We start from the raw sequence: 23,973 nt of genomic DNA, 5'->3' as shown, positions 1-23,973 counted from the left end.
TGATAATGCTACCACAGCATAGGTGGTTTTAGGTCCTCAGCATCAGATGATGGAGTGAGGTCAGAAACATTTAGAGGTCTAGTAAGGAGAGTTGGGCATCTGGTCCCATCACTTCATGGAAAATAGATGGGGAAACAATGGAAATACTGACAGACTTTTTTTTTTTTTTTGGCTCCAAAATCACTGCAGATGGTCACTGCTGCTGCTGCTGCTAAGTCGCTTCAGTCATGTCCGACTCTGTGTGACCCCATAGATGGCAGCCCACCAAGCTCTGCCGTCCTTGGGATTCTCCAGGCAAAAACACTGGAGTGGGTTGCCATTTCCTTCTCCAATGCATGAAAGTGAAAAGTGAAACTGAACTCGCTCAGGTGTGTCCAACTCTTAGCGACCCCATGGACAGCAGCAGCCCACCAGGCTCCTCCATCCATGGGATTTTTCAGGCAAGAGTACCAGAGTGGGATGTCATTGCCTTCTCTGGCAGATGGTAACTGCAGCCATGAAATTAAAAGATGCTTTCTCCTTGGAAGAAAAGTTATGACCAACCTAGACAGCATATTAAAAAGCAGAGACATTACTTTGCCAACAAAGGTCCATCTAGTCAAAGCCATGGTTTTTCCAGTAGTCATGTATGGATGTGAGAGTTGGACCATAAAGAAAGCTGAGCACTGAAGAATTGATGCTTTTGGACTGTGCTGTTGGAGAAAACTCTTGAGAGACCCTTGGACAGTAAGGAGATCTAACCAGTCCATCTTAAAGGAAATCAGTCCTGATTGTTCATTGGAAGGATGGAGGCTGAAGCTAAAACTCCAATACTTTGGCCACCCAATGAGAAGAACTGACTCGATGGAAAAGAACCTGATGCTGGAAAAGACTGAAGGTGGGAGGAGAAGGGGACGACAGAGGATGAGATGGTTGGATGGCATCACCAAATCTATGGACTTGAGTTTGAGTAAGCTCCAGGAGTTGGTGATGGACAGGGAGGCCTGGCATACTGCAGTCCATGAGGTCACAAAGAGTTGGACATGGCTGAGCGGTTGAACTGAACTGAAGGAGAGTTGGACCATGAAGAAGGCTGAGTGCTAAAGAATTGATGCTTTTCAATTGTGGTGTTCGAGAAGACTCTTGAGAGTCCATTGGACTGCAAGGAGATCAAACCAGTCAATCCTAAGGGAAATCAACTCTGAATATCCATTGGAAGGATTGATGCTGGAGCTGAAGCTCCAATACTGTGGACACCTGATGTGAAGAGCCAACTCATTGGAAAAGACCCTGATGCTGGGAAAGATTGAAAGCAAAAGGAGAAGAGGGTGGCAGAGGATAAAATAGTTAGATAGCATCACCAACTCAATAGATATGAATCTGAACAAACTTTGGGAGATAGTGAAGGACAGAGAAGCCTGGCGTGCAGCAGTCCATGGGGTCACAGAGTCAGACATGACTTGGTGACTGAACAAGGATCAGCTACACATTACATGACACTTAGTAGGAGTTTTTAAAAAATGGATATTTCCCTTCCTTTCCTGAATGTACTTTAATTCAAGCAACTTAAAAAAAAAAAAAGAGAGACTTTCTGTTTCGGGCTGATAAATGGAAAACTGAACAAATGAGCATGCAATCTGTTTATTTTGTCACCTACTTCCAAAATAATTTTGAGGAGACATCTTTATAGAATTTTTTAAATAACTGAAGCTTTATTACTTTCAAATAGATATAGTAATTCATACTAACTGCAGCAAAATGTTTTCAATTAGACGTCCTGCTGGGTTTCCTTTAATGACTATCTAAGATCACTTCTCTCATTTGAATACAAACAGAAAATGTGCCAAATTTTTGCAAACACTTCCCTTAAATTAGGGGAAAATTGGCCTATAGTTTTGTTTACATTATTAATTTCCTTACAAAGCACAGTCTTTATACATAGATACTTTCATATCAATGAATATGTCATAGGACATCTGTAAATATTCGCATATATGTTGTTGTTGTTTTAGTCGCTAAGTCATGTCTGACTCTTTTGTGACCCCATGGACTGTAGCCCAACAGGCTCCTCTGCCCATGGGATTTTCCCAGAAAGAATGCTGGAATGGGTTGCCATTTCCTTCTCCAGGAATTTTCCCTGCCCAGAGATTGAACATTCACATATGTAGTTGTAAACAATCCGTATACATTTCTATGGACTGTATGTCCACACACATACACTTATATTATGTAAAAATTCAGTTCAGTTCAGTTCAGTCTCTCAGTCGTGTCCGACTCTGCGACCCCATGAATTGCAGCACGCCAGGCCTCCCTGTCCATCACCAACTCTCAGATTTCACTCAAACGCACATCCATCGAGTCGGTGATGCCATCCAGCCATCTCATCCTCTGTCGTACCCTTTCCTCCTGCCCCCAATCCCTCCCAGCATCAGAGTCTTTTCCAATGAGTCAACTCTTCGCATGAGGTGGCCAAAGTACTAGAATTTCAGCTTTAGCATCATTCCTTCCAAAGAAATCCCAGGGCTGATCTCCTTCAGAATGGACTGGTTGGATCTCCTTGCAGTCCAAGGGACTCTTAAGAGTCTTCTCCAACACCACAGTTCAAAAGCATCAATTCTTCGGTGCTCAACTTTCTTCACAGTCCAACTCTCACTTCCATACATGACCACTGGAAAAACCATAGCCTTGACTAGATGGACCTTTGTTGGCAAAGTAATGTCTCTGCTTTTCAATATGCTATCTAGGTTGGTCATAACTTTCCTTCCAAGGAGTAAGCGTCTTTTAATTTCATGGCTGCAATCACCATCTGCAGTGATTTTGGAGCCCAAAAAATAAAGTCTGACACTGTTTCCACTGTTTCCCCATCCATTTCCCATGAAGTGATGGGATCAGATGCCATGATCTTAGTTCTCTGAATGTTGACCTTTAAGCCAACTTTTTCACTCTCCTCTTTCACTTTCATCAAGAGGTTTTTTAGTTCCTCTTCACTTTCTGCCATAAGGGTGGTATTATCTGCATATCTGAGGTTATTGATATTTCTCCTGGCAATCTTGATTCCAGCTTGTGCTTCTTGCAGCCCAGCGTTTCTCATGATGTACTCTGCATAGAAGTTAAATAAGCAGGGTGACAGTGTACAGCCTTGACGTACTCCTTTTCCTATTTGGAACAAGTCTGTTGTTCCATGTCCAGTTCTAACTGTTGCTTCCTTACCTGCATATAGGTTTCTCAAGAGGCAGGTCAGGTGGTCTGGTATTCCCATCTCTTTCAGAATTTTCCATAGTTTATTGTGAATGTAAAAATTAAAACAGGTTAAATGGACACACACATTATAATTAGGAAGAACTATTACTCCAGGTCACTCCCGGACATAATATGGAAATCACCTGGCTACAATTTTCAACTGCAGGTAAGAGATGCTCCCACCCTCTGTCTGTCCTACTGGACTCAACTTGGCCACACCACACTGCTTGGTCTTATAAATCATTCAAAGTATTCAGATTGTTCCATACTCAATGTTATGGGATGGATAGATAGATGGAGAGCCCTGGTAGGCGGTGAGGTACTGTGATACAAAAGGCAAAGTCCTGATACTAGATATATAGATGTTTGAAACTGAGTTTGATGGTTTGCCCTGGGAAAAGTCTCATTTTCATGCTCAGTAAATATCTATATGTGTCTGATGACTTTGTAGGCAATCCCCCAAAAGTTTTATGTCTAAAATATATTTGTTAGCTCCATTAACAGTGTGATTTAAGATGAGTGTTTTATTTTTATAATTTAGTCTCAACTTGACATTTTGGCCCTTAGTCAGATCAGAAGCTATGTGATCTAACCATGAGTGTATCCAGTGGCAAGTCTGGAGGCTTAACTGTGAGTCCTCTTCCATTATGAACTCAGTCTGGGAACTTCACCCAGTTGGTGCTCAGTTTTCCCAATTGTAACTGCATACAAGCTTGCTCCAGCCAATTCACCTGCACTGTGCATGCATGCATGCTAAGTCGCTTCAGTTATGTCCAACTCTGCAACCCTATGGACCATAGCCCGCCAGGCTCTTCTGTCCATGGGATTCTCCAGGCAAGAATACTGGAGTAGGTTGGTGTGCCCTCCTCCAGGGGATCTTACTAACCCAGGCATCCAAACCACATCTCTTACATCTCCTGCATTGGCAGGCAGGTTCTTTACCATTAGCACCACCTGGGAAACCCCCACGCTGCACTATATATACATATATATTCAATTGAATTACAAATATATAGAGAGATGACATGTGCATAGCTGAAGTTTAGAAAAGATTCTTTGTCAGAATTCATTAATAGTTTTCAAACCTGAAAGTGCCCTTCTATAGTATTTTATCAGAAAACTGTTGCCTAAAAAATGCCAAATAACAACACATTTTTAACAACCCCAACCAAAACACCCTGTCAACCTTTATTGGTTATATTTTATCTAGGCTTTTTCTCGTGCATGATCTGAAGACATAGAATTAATGGAAGTGAATCTTACTGCAAATAAGTATGTAAACAAAGGTAGATATATAAGTATGTTCATTTCCTGTGGCTTACATGTTCAGTGTGATGGTCAATCAGCATCCTGAGGGTCATACATGAACTACTTAGCTTTGTAACAAGACCATATATGTAACTTCAGGAATAGGTACTGAAACTATCATCAATAAATAATTAATAATGTTTATTAGACACCTGTTTAGTTCCGGGGACTATGCTAATTGTGTCACATGGATTTTTCTCATTTAAACTTTACTGCATGCATACACATGAGGAAACAAGGCTGAAAGAAATTAGGTAAGTTATTCAGGGCTGAAAGTGAACATGTTAGCCACTCAATCATGTCCAATTCTTTGCAACCCCATGGACTGTAGTAGCCTGCCAGGCTCCTTGTCCCTGGACTTCTCCATGGACAAGAATACTGGAGTGGATTTCCATTCCCTTCTCCAGGGTATCATCCTGACCCAGGGGTCAAATCAAGGTCTCCTGCATTGCACGCAGATTCTTTACTGTATGAGCCACCAGGGAAGCCCCAAGTGGCTATATTCAAAGCTCCATAGCTTATAAATAGTAGAGGCAGGATTCATTTCCAACAAATCTGACTGTGAATCATTCCCATTCAGCGTCATTTATACATGCAGTAAGAATGTCCTCCCCAACCTGATTTATTCCATACAGCCTTATCCCCACCCCTGGACTTAGTCTGGGAAAGCTGCTCACATGCAAAGATGATTCAAGGGCACAGACAGCCTTGAGACTGTGACATTTGAATCTGTCCCCACACAGCATAGTATATGTTTCAGTATGTAATAACTAAGTAAGAGAGACACAGATTCAAGAAGGATTAATTCCATCCCACCCTCACCATCAGCATCATCACTACCCTACCCAGGGAAGTGTTGCAGCAAGACTGTACCCTCCTGGGTACCTCGTATACTAAGGAGGAGCTATGTACATGCAGAGTGTCTTCCATCCACCACCACAGTGGCATACGTCACTGTCTCAGATGCTGCCCTGCTCCCCTGCTTCTGCTCCCCGTGAAATACTTGCTTAACTTCTGCTCTTAGCCTGTGGTCAGAAAGCTCCAAATGAATCTGTAGTGTCTGCGTATGAATTCTGGTGCTAATTAATCTTCCCCCATTGCCGGGATCCAGCCCTGTGGATCCAGGGAATTCGAAGCAGGGACGGCGTCAGCGAACTGGATACAATAGCTTTAATTAAATATTAATTAGAGATATAAAGAGTAATAGAATAAGGATAGCTCAGCAGGAAAATTCAGTGGAGAAAAGAGGCTGAATAACTTGGTTTACGTGGAAAGCTAATAAAATTCCAAGGCAAGGAATTTATGTCACCTACGTAGGCTGCAGGCGTCCTCCCGTTCTCCCGAAGGAGAGGAGACACTAAGGCCTCTCCGGTCAGATCTTAGAAGCCCAGGCATAATTAGTAGGCTTGACGAGCCTCCACAATCCAGATGGGAATTCAGCCAGAAGGTGAGAGAAACAACGACATGGGGAGACCAAGTTTTGGTGAACAAGGCCCACACTTTATTTTCCAAAGTAGTTTTTATACTTTAAGTTGTGCATAGAGGACAATGGGGGAAGGGGTAGAGTCAGCAGTAAGCCAGGCTTTCTTCCTGCAAACTTATCATATGCAAAAGTTTAAGTGACTTACATCATCTTCTGGCCAAGAGGCCTGTTAACATTTTATGACCCTTTCTTCAGAAAACTTATTTTTCTCTAAAGGCGATTATTCTAAAGTCAGGTGCCACCCTCCGAAAGCATTAGATAAAGTTGCATTCCTATAGGGCAAAGGTGTGGTGGGCTATAACAAGAAAAAGAATTAACTCAAGGGTCCAAGGTTACAAACTAAAGCTACTACTTACATTCCTATACACCAATTATATTAATCAATACACTGCCAGGGACACAGTAGGTGAGGGATATGGAAATTTAGCAGCAAACATTGGCCCAACCAGTGAAAAACCCTTCACCAATACAATTTCTAATCAATCTTTTAACTGCTCAAAGGAATCTGTATTTAGACGGTTTAGAACATCTCATGCCTCTCACAGTTGGGAGGCTGTGAACAATCACACGTGGCTGGAAGAACCTGTTCAGGCAGGCTAGAGGACTTCCAAAGGAGTTTATAGATTGAAACATTCTTGTCACGCCCAGGAACTTTATCAACTGGAGCCATAAGTTAACTCTTTTTCAGAGAGAGGTGGTGGGGGACAGCCCCCCGTAAAGTCAGAGGTGTAGGTGAGAGCACAAAGCAGTAAAGTAGGCAGACTGTGGTTTTGGGGTTAGGTGCTCGAGAATTTCCAGGGGGACTCCTGAGGCTCGATCCCGCCTTTGCGTATGCTGAGCCTCCTTCCTCATGACCTTTGCCATGGGTGGAGTTCCTCATGCTGGCTCCCGGCATCCCATTAAGTCCCTCAAACCGGTACTCCACTCTGCTTTCAGCACTGCTCAGCTCACATAAATTTTGTTCAAAGAGGACCAAGACTAAGTCAGTATCTATTCAACAGGCTATTGTTTATGCCATTGAAAGGCTAGAAATAATCTGTAGTCATTAAGGGGAGATTGATTAAAGTAATGCACATCCCTTCACTGGTACACAGTGTTGCTATTAAGGAAAAAATGAGCTACATGTTGTCCAAAAAAGTAGATTATATGAAGTATGTATATAAAATAACACTTTACCTACATCTTATAAGTGGTATAATGCCCTATTAACAAGTCTAAGATTCCAGTTACTTTAATATGGCCATGCTGCTTAGCTCTGGTCCTCTCCCAGCACTGGGCAATGCTTTGACTCAGAGCCCCAGCCTCCCAACCTTAGTTTTATCCCAGCTGGCAGACATCTTGGATAGTGGACCTATGACAGTTTTGTTCTTCATGGTCCACCCAGAATCCTCCCTTCCCCACTATCGAACTGACCTATGCCACTTCTGCAGCTTTTGGCTAAACTAGCAGCACACCAGTCCATCCTCTAAAGAGTTTCAGAAAAGAACTCCTAGTCTTTGTCAGTGGTCAAGCCTCACTGCAAAGAAATTCTTCATTGTGTTGCTTTGTGAGCCTTTTTACTCTGGTCCTTTCCTCTGTGGAGAAAGCAACTATCTTATCAGCTTCTTCTTTGAACCATTATTAACCCATTTCTCACCCTGCTCCTCACATCTTGTAAATCACTTGAAAAATCATTGCTTTCCTGCAGGGAACATTGATGTCCCTGCATTCACCATAATGTTGCCATCATTACTCTCCTGTCTATAATTCTTGTTCTTGTCTATAACTGAGTGCTAAAAGAAGAGAAAGTATTACATATAGGACATACTAGCTTTTAGCCTAATCCAGCGATTTTCTTTTCATTTTTACATGCTTTTAGAAGATGACTATTTTGCTTCACTACTATGACAAACAATAATGGCACAAATTATTTATAAAGCTCTTCATTGCTTCCCAAATACTTTCTCTCCAGCGCCTTGTTTTATCCCTTGTCTTTGTGAGGCAGAAAAGACATTTAATAGCAAAGAAGACTTGGACTCAGAGACTTAAGTGATTTTTCAAAAGTTCAGGCTGTCACTTGAACTCAAGTTTCCTCATTTCAAATCCACCACAATTTTCAACAAGATGTACCCCTCATATTAAACTATGTTCAAAAACTTTTTAAGCACACGAGGGTAGGAATGCACACAGCTCCCAAAGCTCAGCATTTCAGGAATGTAATTTGAGAAAAATAATTATCAGAATGAATAAGAAATTCATAATATGTTCACAATTACTACTCAAGGTTCATCTAATACTTGTGAATTACCTTAGATTTTTAGATGGATTATGCTTTCAGGGAGCTGAATATTTTGCAGATCAAATATAAAAATCAAGCAGCTTATATACTAAGAGCCAAACTAAAGTCCAAGAATGCAGAATATATTTTGCTTTATGTCATGTACCAAATGACTAATAGGCAGCAAGGGCTTTCAGGGTTATAATTTTAGCCCAAGGTTCTGGTAACTACATGAAATCCTTGAGTGGTTTATGATATCATAAGGTGGAATTATAGCTCCCCATGGGCAAAAGTTGTTGAAATGCTTTCAGCAATTGAGTACCATAACTAGCCTGTGCTCTATAGTAATTATAGGAAAAACTATATTAAATACCTAGTCACGTTGACTAATGACTTCAAATATAGAAATTATTTTTTAAAATGAGAAAGGCAGGCTGGTAATTCATTCATCCATCCATTCTGTAAATATGCATAAGTCCACCCTAGGTATGCCACTAAAATAAGGGCTGGGGTTACAACAACAGACAAGTCAAATCCCAAAGTCTCCCCCTGGAGAACTTTCATTCTAGCATGGGAATCAGACATTAAATGACTAGGATTATAAGGTAAGGGTTCTGATGATGGACAAAGCGCTATGCTAGTATATTAACAAGAAGCATGCTAACTTGGGGGGACAGGGTGAGACACAAAGAAGGCCTCCTTGAGGAAGTAAATATACAGCTGAATGAAATCTGAATGATGAATCAGAAATAGGAAGGATAAGAGGAGAGAAGAGCTCATTCTTAAGCAGATAATAAAAGTGAGAGAGAAAAAAGAGACCTTGAATGGAGAATGCAGAAATTTAACCTCTTTCCAGATGATGAGAACAACTTTATGGATATACTACAGGAAAAAGGGGGAAAGAACCAGAAAATAATGTAGCCTAGATATTAGCAAGAAATATGCATGTATATTATATACATAATATGGCATATATCATAAATGTGTACACATATTTCTTATGTATATGATATTTCATATGTTAATATATGGTATGTATGTCTTATTATAAAATACATTTATAAAATGTATTATATCTTATATGATATATGTCATAATATAGTGAGTATAATATTTGCATGTAATATACATGTGTATATAATAAGAAACATAATAGTTATATAGTACAGTCTATAATATATGTATATTTTATATGTGTGTGTGTTTGGATGTATATATGTACATGTGTAGGTACCAGAACAGAATTTGCCTTGAGAGAACTAGCCATTTTCTATAAAATGCCTGATCTCCAATCACAAAAGAGAAGAATAAGATATTAAAGACTATGGAGATAATATTCAAAGGGTAACTAACTATAATGATAAGCTCACAAAATATTGTATTGAATAAAATGAAGGGTACAGGATTCTAAAAGAGACCAAGAGGTTACTCAATGTGAAACATTTCCCAAATGAAGATGTCATTCATATTCGAGAAGAATGTAAATATCGCCACCAAGTGGAAAAGCCGAGAAAGACTTGACCACACAAGTAATTTCTAAATAGTATTTCAGTATCATTTCAGTTAATTATATTATTATTTTAAATGAGAAAATTGGTCAACCACTTGTGAAAGAATGAAACTAGAACACTTTCTAACACCATACACAAAAATAAACTCAAAATGGATTAAAGATCTCAACGTAAGACCAGAAACTATAAAACTCCTAGAGGAGAACATAGGCAAAACACTCCAACATAAATCACAGCAGGATCCTCTATGACCCACCTCCCAGAATATTGGAAATAAAGCAAAAATAAACAAATTGGACCTAATTAAACTTAAAAGCTTCTGCACAACAAAGGAAACTATAAGCAAGGTGAAAAGACAGCCTTCAGAATGGGAGAAAATAATAGCAGATAAAGCAACTGACAAACAACTAATCTCAAAAATATACAAGCAACTTCTGCAGCTCAATTCCAGAAAAATAAACGACCCAATCAAAAAATTGGCCAAAGAACTAAACAGACATTTCTCCAAAGAAGACATACAGATGGCTAACAAACACATGAAATGATGCTCAACATCACTCATTATCAGAGAAATGCAAATCAAAACCACAATGAGGTACCATTTCATGCCAGTCAGAATGACTGCTATCCAAAAGTCTACAAGCAATAAATGCTGGAGAGGGTGTGGAGAAAAGGGAACCTTCTTACACTGTTGGTGGGAATGCAAACTAGTACAGCCACTATGGAGAACAGTGTGGAGATTCCTTAAAAAAAAAAAAAACTGGAAATAGAACTGCCTTATGACCCAGCAATCCCACTGCTGGGCATACACACCGAGGAAACCAGAAGGGAAAGAGACATGTGTACCCCAATGTTCATTGCAGCACTGTTTATAATAGCCAGGACATGGAAGCAACCTAGATGTCCATCAGCAGATGAATGGATAAGCAAGCTGTGGTACATATACACAATGGAGTATTACTCAGCCATCAAAAAGAATACATTTGAATCAGTTCTAATGAGGTGGATGAAACTGGAGCCTATTATAGAGAGTGAAGTAAGCCAGAAAGAAAAACACCAATACAGTATACTAACACATATATATGGAATTTAGAAAGATGGTAACGATAACCCTGTATGCAAGACAGCAAAAGAGACACAGATGTATAGAACAGTCTTTTGGACTCTGTGGGAGAGGGAGAGGGTGGGATGATTTGGGAGAATGGCATTGAAACATGTATAGTATCATATATGAAATGAATCGCCAGTCCACGTTAGATGCATGATACAGGATGCTTGGGGCTGCTGCACTGGGATGACCCAGAAGGATGGTATGGGGAGGGAGGTGGGAGGAGGGTTCAGGATGGGGAACACATGTACACCCGTGGCAGATTCATATTGATGGATGGCAAAACCAATACAATATTGTAAAGTAATTAGCCTCCAATTAAAATAAATAAATTTATATTTAAAAAAAATAAATGATAATATAATTTTCATTTGTATCAAACTGTACAATATACATAACATCTTCTCAACTTAGTGACTAGGTACATTGACAGTATTCTAGCATAAGTTAAGTGTAAATAGATTATCTAAAGTCATACACATAGAATAATACATAGCCACAAAAAAGATTATGATTCAGAATATCAAACTGTATCAATAATAGGTGGAAGGGAAAAACAAATTAAAGACACAAACCAATAGAACAAAACACTTTCTACGTATGTGCCCCAAGTTCTAAATACAGAACCTCAGATATGGGAAGAATTGGTTTTGCTTTTATGATAATTATTAGTAATTATGATCCCTGAAACTTGGTTTCATTTTTTCTCAATAATGTGTAATTTACAAGACACACTTAAAACAGACCTAAGCTAAAGAATAAAAACCATGACTAATATAGTTCAAAAAGTATAAAAATTATTTTTTAATGTATTTCATCACTTTAGAGTTCATTATAAATTTGTAAATAATAAAAGTAACCTAAATATTTATTTCCACTGTGAAAAGCTGTGTACTAACCAAGCATTACAATGTAACTCTGAAAATAATGAAATATTTTAACTATTTTTGCACTAAATGCTGCAATATAGTTATATAGAGAATCTAGCCTTTGGGAACTATAATTCTTTTACAGTCTTATTCAGATGTCATTCCTGAAGCAAGTGGCATGTGATGACTGAAGTTTTAATAGCCATTTATACTTGGAATATTCTATGTATTAATACTTCAAGTAAAAATGAGCAGCATTTTCCAAATACAATAACTCAAAAAATAAATGGAGACATTTGTGCAAATGTTTCATTTTTGAAAATCACCTTGGGCTGAGTCAAACCATGGAAAATTTTAGCTCAAAGGAAATTCTACCTCCCCTTCATCCCCCTAAAAAAATCATAAGGATGTGAAAACAGGATTATAATGGAAGCTGTCTTGCAACATTAACTGCAATGTTCATTCCCCTAAAAGCCATAATTCATAGCTGTTCTACAGCCTTTTTCTTTCAGCAATTATGCATATTACAGGAAAGTTTGAATACATAAAAACTAAATGCTGATAGAAAACTAGTCTCATAAAAGAAAATTGTACTCGACCAGTTTGCTTTGAAGAAAAATATGAAAGCCAGCTTGTCCCAGGTGCCCCTAGTCCAAGAAGGTTATGGAAAGCATGTAAACCACAGTTGCAGGGCATAGCACAGGGCTTATTGCCTGGGACCCCTGATCAACCCATGGCAGTCAATTCCATCCCTAGGGCACAGTATCTTCAGTGGAAACAATATTGGGAACCACTGGCTCTCTAGGGAATTCAGTGCAAAAGTTGCCCTTCTAGTAGTTGACAAACTACTACAAAGAGTTTCTCAAACACACCCTTTCCTTTTCTTCTTCTCTTATTCAAAGGTTTATTCAGTTCAGTTCAGTTCAGTCACTCAGTCGTATCCGACTCTGCGACTCCATGGATCGCAGCACACCAGGCCTCCCTGTTCATCACCAACTCCCAGAGTTTACCCAAACAAGTCCTTTGAGCCGGTGATGCCATCCAACCACCTCATCCTTTGTTGTCCCCTTCTCCTCCTGCCGTCAATCTTTCCCAGCCATCAGGGTCTTTTCAAATGAGTCAGATCTTCACATCAGGTGGCCAAAGTATTGGAGCTTCAGCTTCAACATCCGTCCTTCCAATGAACACTCAGGACTGATCTCCTTTAGGATGGACTGGTTGGACCTCCTTGCACTTCAAGGGATTCTCAAGAGTTTTCTGCAACACCACAGTTCAAAAGCATCAATTCTTCAGCACTCAGCTTTCTTTATAGTCCAACTCTCACATCCATACATGACTACTGGAAAAACCATTGCCTTGACTAGACAGACCTCTGTTGGCAAAGTAATGTCAAAGGTTTATAGGGTGACACGAAAGCATATCATGAAAATTTCCCCATACCATTTTGATAATTTCTATATTTCCAGAACCCAGTACAGAGCCTCATACTTGATAAACATTTGCTGTCAAAAAAGGAAAGATCTCTAAATCCTATTTCAGGACAGAAAACTTGTATTTAAACCTTGTCTCTGGGACATAACTGGCTTTTGTGATCCTGGGCAAGGTACTTAAACTCCAAGCTTCAGATTTTATCCCTAAGAAATAGACTTGAAAATAATACTTACTCATAGCACTGTCTTTATACAATTATGAGATAATGCATATAAACTATCTGAACACAGTGGCCAGCCAGTGTCAATGCTCTTTAATTACTTGTTAAATCTGAATTCTCCAGAATTGTAGATGACCACAATCCCAGATAACTAGATGAATGAAGAAGAGCAGATTATATGTAACATAAGGGCTGAAGATCCACTATAGTTATTTTTCTAATACTTCTAACATTAGGCCAAGAACAACTGCATCCTTGACTTCCCCAGGAAAAATTACAACCAACAGTCACTGGCTTTCAGGATTTATGCTTTGACATATATCTTCAAAATAAAACCTATGACCATTTCTAAATGGGAAATCTCAGAAGAAGCCCAGAAGTATTACCAAGCAATATGAATTTTATTTGTAGAATTTACAGGCTTATAATAACCCTCCAAACAAGTAGCATAAATTTCAAAATCTGAAGGGAAGACACCACGCTCACACACACACAATGAATTTAGTAAAATCAACTAGCAAGCTATTCTCTGTCCCTAGAGTCTGTGTAAGACGTAAAGAACAATACTTCCAATCTTTTGTTCTCAGAAAATGTATAACAAGATTAAACCCTGTAGTACAACTAGGAAAGGAAGTACATTCACCAATAAGTACCCAGTGAGGAGTCAATAGCCCTGACCACCTCACCTGAATTTCTATCTCATCATGCCATTTTTTTTTTCCTTTCTCTCTTTAATGTATCTAGTTTGCCTTTCATTCATCATTTTTTTCCATTGGAGTAGAGACTTTCTCTATGTTATTTATGGTGATGGTGCACAGTGTGTATAGTACATATGTGCTGAAATAATACATTGATACGTCCTTGGTGGATCAGATGGTAAAGAGTCTGCCTGCAATGCGGCACACCTGGATTCCATCCCTGGATTGGGACGATCCCCTGGAGAAGGCAATGGCAACCCACTTCAGTATTCTTGCCTGGAGAATCCCATGGACAGAGGAGCCTGGAAGGCTATGGACCATTGGGTCACATAGAGTCAGACACAACTGAGCAACTAACACACACATATATAATGCATTAATGGATTCTTTATTCTTGAACTTTCACCTAACCTAGGGATCCTAACTTAGATGGCAGGCAAAATCACAACAAAAATATTATTGAAATCATTCAGCAAGAAGTTATTCCCTCCTTCTTTCATGGTTTTCTTTCCATCAATTAATATAATTTCAAATATATTAAGAAGTACTGTGATGATTTCTGGAAGAGTTCAAAGAAACTCATATTCCCTTCAGAAATACATTCAGGTAAACAACTAATTGCACTACAATGTGATTAATAAAGTCTTCCCCACAGGCTCAGTGGTAAAGAATCTGCCTGCAATGCAGATACAGGTTCAGTTCCTGGGTAGAGAAGATCCCCTGGAGGAGGGCATGGCAACCCACTCCAGTATTCTTGCCTGGAGAATCCCATGGACAGAGAGGCCTGCAGGCTGCAGTCCATAGAGTTACAAAGAGTCAGACATGACTGAAGCAACTAAGATAACAAGCACATGATTAATGAAATAATAAAAATATGCAAAAGGAAAAGTTGGCGCCCACAAGGATAGTTAACTCTTTCTTGAGAAGATCAAAGATGACTTCTTAAAGGAGGTGGTACCTAATATGGATTTGAAAGGAAGAATAAGAGGAGTGGAAATAGGAATTCCAGGCAAGTATAGTGGCATATTCGAATGTGAAAAGGCAATACTGAGCCAAATGGCATGAAAGTGAAAGTGTTAGTCACTTAGGCATGTCTGACTCATTGCGATCCCATGGACTGTAGCCTGCCAGGCTCTTCTGTCCGTGGAATTCTCCAGGCAAGAATACTGGAGTGGGTAGCCATTCCCTTCTACAGGGGATCTTCCCAACCCAGGAATCAAATCTGGGTCTTCTGCATTGCAGACAGGTTCTTTATCATCTAAGCCAGTTCTGCTTTATGCCTCTAAATGACATGAGAGTGAAAATCACTCAGTTGTGTCCGACTCTTTGCGACCCCATGGACTATACAGTCCATGGAATTCTCCAGGCCAGAATACTGGAGTGGGTAGCCTTTCCCTTCTTCAGGGGATCTTCCCAACCCAGTGATCGAACCCAGGTCTCCCGCATTGCAGGTGGATTCTTTACCAGCTTACACACTGACATGGGTCTTAGTTAAATTTCTGAATCCTCATTTATAGTTATAATTACTGTTATCAGTTACCTGTTACTACAGTAATACCACATAACAAACAGCTACAAAACATCAGTGGCATACAACAACAAAAAATTTATATAGCTCACAGGTTTGCCAGGTTTAGCTGACCTAGTATGGGCTCACTTATGTATTTAGGAAGCAGCTGCTGTTAGCTGATCTGGGTGGCTTTAATATTTGCTAGGGTGACCTGGCTCTACTCCACACGCCTCATTGTCCAGCAGGCATGTCCTTCTCATGTAGAGAATGAGCAAAAATGTACAAGCACTTTTCCAAGACTGTTCTAACGTATGTCTGCTAACATTCTAATGACCAAAGTAAGTCACCTGCCTGAATCAGTCAAAAAGGGAGGTTCACTCAGGGTCACACGGCAAAGGAAGTGAATCCTAGAGGGGAGAAGAATTGGAGCCATTAATATACTCAATAGACTGCACCCACTTAATCTGTCCAGAATTTGGTTTCCTAGTCTGTAAATAGAGAACACAACAGTTCCTTTGTCCTGACACCCTGGGTTGATGGGAGGAAATGTATGAAAGGCTTTTTTAAGTTCTTTAGCTGAAAATGAATAGACAAATACAAAAAAAAAAAAGAAAGAAAGAAAGAAAACTTACTATGGAAACCTAAGGAATTAGTGTCACTTTGTGGTTTGCACACCGGCTAACTACATATTTAAGCTTAAAGTCCTAGTTAATGTTCGTTAGAACAATTGTCTCAACAAGGTTAGAACATTTTCCAGGTTATAATCAAAAAAGGACATCTGAATACCAAATTCAGCCCCCTGGACGAGTGAGGTAAGCTCAAGAATACTCATGATGACAACTAAAATATCAGCAATGGCTACTTCTGGAGGAGACAGTAAAATCAGGAAGGGAAAAGAGCTACTTTAATGTTTTATACCGTAAAACCTTTGTTTGTATTTTACAGTGAAAATGGATTCATGTACTATTCTGGCATTAAGTAAATGAATTTTTTTGAAATTTTTTCATAAAATGAAACTAGTTAAGTTTTTCCATAATTTCAATTTCAATAGCTTAAAAATTGATCTGACTATTCAAGGTTGTTTCTGTCCAGTTTTCATCCTTAAATATTACCGATATAGTCACGCTTTCCCAGGTGATGCAGTGGTAAAGAATCCACCTGTCAGTACAGGAGACACAAGGGATGCAGGTTCAATCCCTGGAACAGGAGGGTCCCCTGAAGTAAGAAATGAAAACACACTCCAGTATTCATGCCTGGAAAATTCCATGGGCAGAAGAGCCTGGTGGGCTACAGTCCATAGGGTCACAAAGGGTTGGCCAAGACTGAGCACACGTGATTTCGATTTCTGGGTTGGGAAAATCCCCTGGAGGAGGACATGGCAGCCCATTCCAGTATCCTTGCCTGGCAAATCCCAAGGAGAGAGGAGCCTGGAGAGCTAAAGTCCATAGGGTGGCAAAGAGTCTAACACAACTGAAACAGCTTAGCACATAAGATCAACATAGTTCTAATATTCTATAGTTCTTGGAAGAAATTGTCTATTTGCAGATGAGCCCACTTATCTGAAAATTGTCCTTCAGAATATGAACTCAAAAGAGGTAGGGTTAACTCAGAGTTTATAAGTGACCAAATTTTTTAATCAATATTTTTGTTAAAAATATTTTACTACTTTTTAATGTATACCAATGTAACAGATGATCTTAATCAAGTAGCTTCCACTTATAATTATTAATACTTTTCTAAACTGGTGAGATACATTTAACTTATCTTCTTAAACTCAGTATAGATTAATTAACACCATGAATTTTTAGGTTCTGAGAAAACTTTTGTTTTTTATTTACATTCTGGGTATATTCATTCATCACACACTTTCAAAGAATTTACTGCTACTATCTAGACACTAGAGAAAGTTCCTAGACTTGTTTTCCAGTTTGCATCAAGCCGATTTCTGCATATAAATTGCAAATTCCTCAATTCACGTTCCTACTTTGTTTGTGAGAATTACTTAAGATAGCAGAATTAGAACCACATTCAGGTTAAATTCCAGTGGCAGCACACAAGTTCAATCTGTTGAATGTGTATTTGACATAGTTCCACTTGCTTAATCTTGCTGATCCTCATTTTTCTCAACTGCAAACTTTGTGAATCATTGCATGTCTTTTTTATTGTGCATGAAAAATTTCTGAAATTTGCAAAAAAAAGGAGAGAGGGAATGCCTCTTTAACTTAGCTGACTGCTACTTTCTGATGCTTGGCTCACAAAGCAAAAATGCTGCTTTAGTTGTGCTGCTCTTGTGATTCATTTAACAAGAGCAAATGTGCTGAACAGAAGAGAAAGATAAGCAAATACCAGCTCAGACCAAACTGGAAGATGGTCTCAAATGGAAAAGCTGGCAGCAAGGTACAGGCAGGCTGCCCTGGAGGAGGTGGGTAGAGGAGGCATCTTCTTCTCTCAGATGCATTTATTCGGACTAGATGCTTGAATTCTTTGAGGGCCCCTCCAGCATAATGACTCAACCACTGATTCCCTGAGTTCTCTAGAGCAAAGACAGATTGACTATTCAACCATAGCAAACAAAATTATCAGAAAACAGCTCAAGTATCAAGGGCTAGCCTAAGGGAAAAGTAAAACAAGAGGAAAGTATCTCTCTTCTTTCTGTTATCCTGTAGTTTGCCTGTCTTTTTGCTTGTGATGCTTTACTTTAGCGGATCTCTAAGAGGTTGGTTTCCTGGGCTCAGTGCTATGGAATTACTGACCTTTAGGCTAAACCTCCTACTGTACTTTTGCATCCAGCCCACCCTGAATTAAGGCAAAATTGGGCTTACTTTAATATTTAATTCTACTAAATAAAAACTGGCATTAAAACAAGTCCCTGTGCCTTAAGGATTTGGGTAGAGCTGTGCCAAAAAGCTTACATCACTAGACTGCAGGTAAATTTATAGCTGTTTTCATTCATTTGCATTTAATCAACCCAGGCTTGCTGAGTTTAGGTTCGGCAAGGACCTTATTGGCTGTTACAGTTTGCAGGGTACAGGACTGCTGGTGATGTGCAATGACTCAAGTGAGAAGTTTGAGTTCCACAGTCTGCAGGTCATTTTTCACCTTGAAGTTTGGCTGGATAGCAAGTCAATTATATAAACAAAAAGACAATGTTGTTCTGATGCCATGAGGTAAAAGGAGTCCTCCCATTTCCATAAAAGATGTTGGTTCTGGCCTCAGCTGACCTGGTTCAAACTTCAGTTCTGTCACTTACAGTGAAATTATATCTTTAGAGGAATTATCATTGTAAAGTAACTGTATTGTGATCATAATTATCTCTGAAAATCCCATTAAGACAATATTTTACCTGCAGTTGGGTTCTAGAGTCAACTGATAGGTGGGTATAGCAACAGCATGGGCTGAAGAGCCTGGAGGAAGTTATCTCAAGTCTCTGAGCTTCATTTCCCCCAGTCATGAACTAGAGCTTTTAACAGAATCTACCTCATAAGGATATAGGAAGGCTGAAATGAGATGACAAGCGTGGAGGGTCATGCATGTAATCAACACAATAGATAGCCACTAGTATTAAGAAATTTTTAGGGACTAGGTAAGCTCTCCCAGTTAGCTGTTGGGCTACATGTACAATGGCTGAACTTTTAGTTAGTAGTTTTGCATATAAGGGAACCGAGTCTCACAGCAATTAAGGGAATAGCTGGTGAAGCCAAAAACTTTTGTGCTATGTATAATGATAGTCAAGAGCATAAATAATGGAGCCACACAGGCTGCCCAGTTCTCTCATTTATTGGCTCTGTAAGCTCAAACAAGTTAGTTACTCTGTGCCTCAGATTGCTTACCTGTAAAATTGAGGTGATGATAGAATCAACCTCATAGGATTGTCATAATGATTATAAAAGTTACTCTGCCCAAAGCATTTAAACAATGCCTGGCCCATAGTGACTACATCATCATCACCACTATCATGATTGTTATTCTTCCATGCCTCTGTCTTTGGAAATACCAGTAGTGTTACAGTACCAGTATCAAAATGATTAGTCTGACATATAAGGGAGAACTGGCCCTAGCTCCACAAGATCACACAACATAAAATGGGATTCAAAGGAGATTTTCAATAAGACAATTGGAATGGTTTCAGTGAACTGAAAAGGACAGCCTGCTCCAGATGAACAGAATAAAGCGTTAGACCAGGATCAGAGAAGCAAAATAAAATGACTTGCATCAAAGAAAGGGAACAGTCAAGAAAGAAGATAGAACATTTGTAGAAGAATAGTAATAATCCTCCTCTAGAAATCCTATAGCTTCTAGCCTTTAGACTACAAAGACCCATGGTAATAGCCCCTACCCTTGTATGAATATACATGAGACAGAGGGACCCCAAGGACTTCTAGAGGCCTAAACAATGAGTACCACAGTGCCATTTCATGGATGTTGCTGGGCAAGTTAAATTCAGGAAATTAATTTTTAGAGAACATAAAGACTGTAAACTCATGGTTTCATAAATAGGAGATCGAAAAGTATTGTTGAGCATAGCTTACTATAAAGTAGAAATAAAGAATAATTATTTTTGTCAGCCAGTCATTTGAGGAGGGAATTATACATTCAACAGGATTGTATTTGAGCCTGAATTCAGGGTTTTTAAGCTCACTTTTGCTTTATTTTTTGTGACCTGCAGCAAGACCTTTCTTCCCCTTTTTCATTAGAGCATAACTCTCCTTATCATATAGATCAGAATGTTTACATACAAAGTCTCTGCAGTCTGACTAAGTTCAGAGCCTTCCTATATTGGCTGATTCACCTCGGGCAAGTTATTTAAACATAAACCTTATTTCTTGTGTGAAAGTTGGAGATGAAAATAAATACCTTGTAGTGCTTTGGCCACCTTATGCGAAGAGCTGACTCCTTGGAAAAGACCCTGATGCTGGGAGGGATTTAGGGCAGGAGGAGAAGGGGACAACAGAGGATGAGATGGCTGGATGGCATCACTGACTTGATGGACGTGAGTCTGGGTGAACTCTGGGAGTTGGTGATGGACAGGGAGGCCTGGCATGCTGCGATTCATGGGGTCGCAAAGAGTCGGACATGACTGAGCGAATGAACTGAACTGAACTGAACTGAGGGTTGCTATAAGGCTTAAAATATACAATCCACTTAAGGTTCTAGCACATGCTTGGCACATGGCGAGTTCTTAATAAATGCAAGCTACATACATACATATGATTGGACAAAATGATCTCTGGCGTCTCCTCCAGATGCTCTTTCCTGTAGCCTGGACACATTTCTTAAATATTTATTTATCTATTTGGTTGCATCAGGTCTTCATTATGACACTCAGGATCTTTCATTGCAGTGCACGGGCTTACTTGTCCCCAGTATGTGGGCAACTAAGTTCCCCGAACAAGGACTGAACCCACATCCCCTGCATTGGAAGACAAATTTTTAACCACTGGACCACCAGGAAAGTCCTCTTGGACTCCTTATTTTTATAGCCTCCCTGACTTTGACATGTCTCTTCAGTGTCAGTCCCTCATCCCCACTTGTAACCTGAGTGAAGAAAAGAAGCAAATAGATGGCCAGTGTGACAGCAAATATGTGTATGAAGTTGTAGTGATGCTGGCCAGGGAGAACCAAGCAGGGAGGGCTCAGTTCTCCTACAGCCACTCCCAAGACTGCTAGGTTTTAAACACATGGGTTTGACCCCCAGGGGTTCAAGGATGAATGTGCTTGTTTTAGGTACTCTGTTATCCATCTAGCTTCTTTTAACCTTGTATGAATAGAATACAGAAACCATCAGACTGCTCGTGCCTTGTGAATAGAATAATGTGCATGAATGAGTTTTTTAAATAGCACAGTTCAAATGTTGCTGTTTTTGCTGCTTTGCTATAATTGTGATAAACACATTGTTTAAAAACCCAGAGGGAATGGGCTTTTTGTCTTCTTTTTTAAACCAGCACTAGTTGTTTGGATTAAATTGACCATTAGGCATGAGAAATGTCTATGTTAGCTATAGTTTACAGAAGAAGAATCTTTCCTGAAGGCAGGACAAATGAAAGATTAATAGTACAGGTTCTCAGGTTTCTGGATCCACCTCCTTGATTTGCCACTTTATGGTTATGCAGCCTTGGGCAAGTTGCATAACCACTTCCAGATTCAATTCCTACACCTCATCCCATCTTTGAAATGGGGATAATGATTATATGTACCACAAAAGGATGCTATGAGGATTAATTTAAGATCTTGGCACAGTGCCTGGAATAAAGGAGACATCCAGTAAGGGTTAGCTATTACCATTATTAAAATGGAAGAAACAACATAGAAATAATGATTAACTCCAGCTTTGATAAGATGGCAGATATACAAAATCTGCATCAAAAGGATGAGAAGTGGAGGAAATGGCAAATAAGAGGATGAAATGCAGAAATAACTTAGCTTAAGTGAATATGTGTGTCACTGGCCAGTTGTCATAACTTTGGGCCTGTGGAGGCTGCTCCAATAGCACCTGCCACTAGGATTTAAGATTAAATTCAAAATTAGTCCAACATCATACAAATGCTTCTATTTGAAATTGTGTGACCAGAGCCTTCCTGCCACTGGTCCTAGAAAGAAACAAAGGACTTTAATAGTCTGGACCTCCTGCTGGGTGTTAATATTCCATGCAGCTAAAAATGAGATGTATCATCATTGCTAAGGCCTAAATTTAGGCAGTGCCAAGAAGCAGTAATCCAAGTCTATGTCCTGACCAGTAATGCTGAAGAAGCTGAAGTTGAATGGTTCTGTGAAGACCTACAAGATCTTTTAGAACTAACACCCAAAAAAGATGATGTCCTTTTCATTATAAGGGACTAGAATGCAAAAGTAGGAAGTCAAGAAAGACCTGCAGTAACAGGCAAATTTGGGCTTGGAGTACAGAATGAAGCATGGTAAAGGCTAATAGAGTTTTGCCAAGAGAACGCACTGGTCATAGCAAACACCCTTAGCAACAACACAACACAACAACACCCATAGCAACAACACAAGAGAAGACTCTATACATGGACATCACCAGATGACCAACACAGAAATCAAATCGATTATATTCTTTACAGCCAAAGATGGAGAAGCTCTATTCAGTCAGCAAAAACAAGACCAGGAGCTGACTGTGGCTCAAATTATGAACTCCTTATTGCCAAATTCAGACTGAAATTGAAGAAAATAGGGAAAACCACTAGACCATACAATTATGACCTGAATCAAATCTCTTATGATTATACAGAGGAAATGAGAAATAGATTTAAGGGACTAGATCTGATAGACAGAGTGCCTGATGAACTATGGATGGAAGTTTGTGACACTGTATAGGAGACAGGGATCAATACCATCCCCAAGAAAAAGAAATGCATAAAAGCAAAATGGCTGTCTGAGGAGAACTTACAAATAGCTATGAAAAGAAAAGAAGCGAAAAGCAAAAGAGACAAGGAAAGATATGCCCATTTGAATGCAGAGTTCCAAAGAATAGCAAGGAGAGATAAGAAAGCCTTCCTCAGTGATCAGTGCAAAGAAACAGAGGAAAACAATAGACTGGGAAACACTAAAGATCTCTTCGAGAAAATTAGAGATACCAAGGGAACATTTCATGCAAAGATGGGCTCAATAAAGGACAGAAATGGTATGGACCTAACAGAAACAGAGATATTAAGAAGAGGTGGCAAGAATACACAGAAGAAAAAGATATACATGACAAGATACACGAAGATCTATACAAAAAAGATCTTCATGACACAGATAATCATGATGGTGTGATCACTCACCTAGAGCCAAACATCCTGGAATGTGAAGTCAAGTGGTAAAGCTAGTGAACGTGATGGAATTCTAGTTGAACTATTTCAAATGCTAAAAAATGATGCTGTGAAAGTGCTGCACTCAATATGCCAGCAAATTTGGAAAACTCAGCAGTGGCCACAGGACTGGAAAAGGGCAGTTTTCATTCCAATCCCAAAGAAAAGCAGTGCCAAAGAATGCACAAACTACCACATAATTGCACTCATCTCACATGCTAGCAAGGTAATGCTCAAAATTCTCCAAGCCAGGCTTCAGCAATACATGAACCATTAACTTCCAGATGTTCAAGCTGGTTCTAGAAAAGGCAAAGGAACCAGAGATCAAATTGCCAACATCCGCTGGATCACTGAAAAAGCAAGAGAGTTCCAGAAAAATATCTATTTCTGCTTTATTGACTATGCCAAAGTCTTTGACTGTGTGGATCACCACAAACTGTGGGAAATTCTGAAAGAGATGGGAATACCAGACCACCTGACCTGTCTCTAGAGAAATTGTATGCAGGTCAGGAAGTTAGAAGAGTTAGAACTGGACATGGAACAACAGACTGGTT

The 23,973-nt window shown here is 39.5% G+C and overlaps 1 protein-coding gene across 1 annotated transcript in view; it reads left to right on the top strand.

Moving 5' to 3' along the window:
• Positions 1–23,973, top strand: part of GRIN3A (glutamate ionotropic receptor NMDA type subunit 3A) — a 207,241-nt gene that overhangs the window by 96,745 nt on the left and 86,523 nt on the right. The window lies entirely within an intron of this gene.

This window comes from Bos javanicus, chromosome 8 (genome assembly GCF_032452875.1).
Source record: "Bos javanicus breed banteng chromosome 8, ARS-OSU_banteng_1.0, whole genome shotgun sequence".
Classification (NCBI taxonomy): domain Eukaryota; kingdom Metazoa; phylum Chordata; class Mammalia; order Artiodactyla; family Bovidae; genus Bos; species Bos javanicus.
Note: the sequence above shows the minus strand (reverse complement) of the source record. Positions and strands in the feature narration are given on the sequence as shown.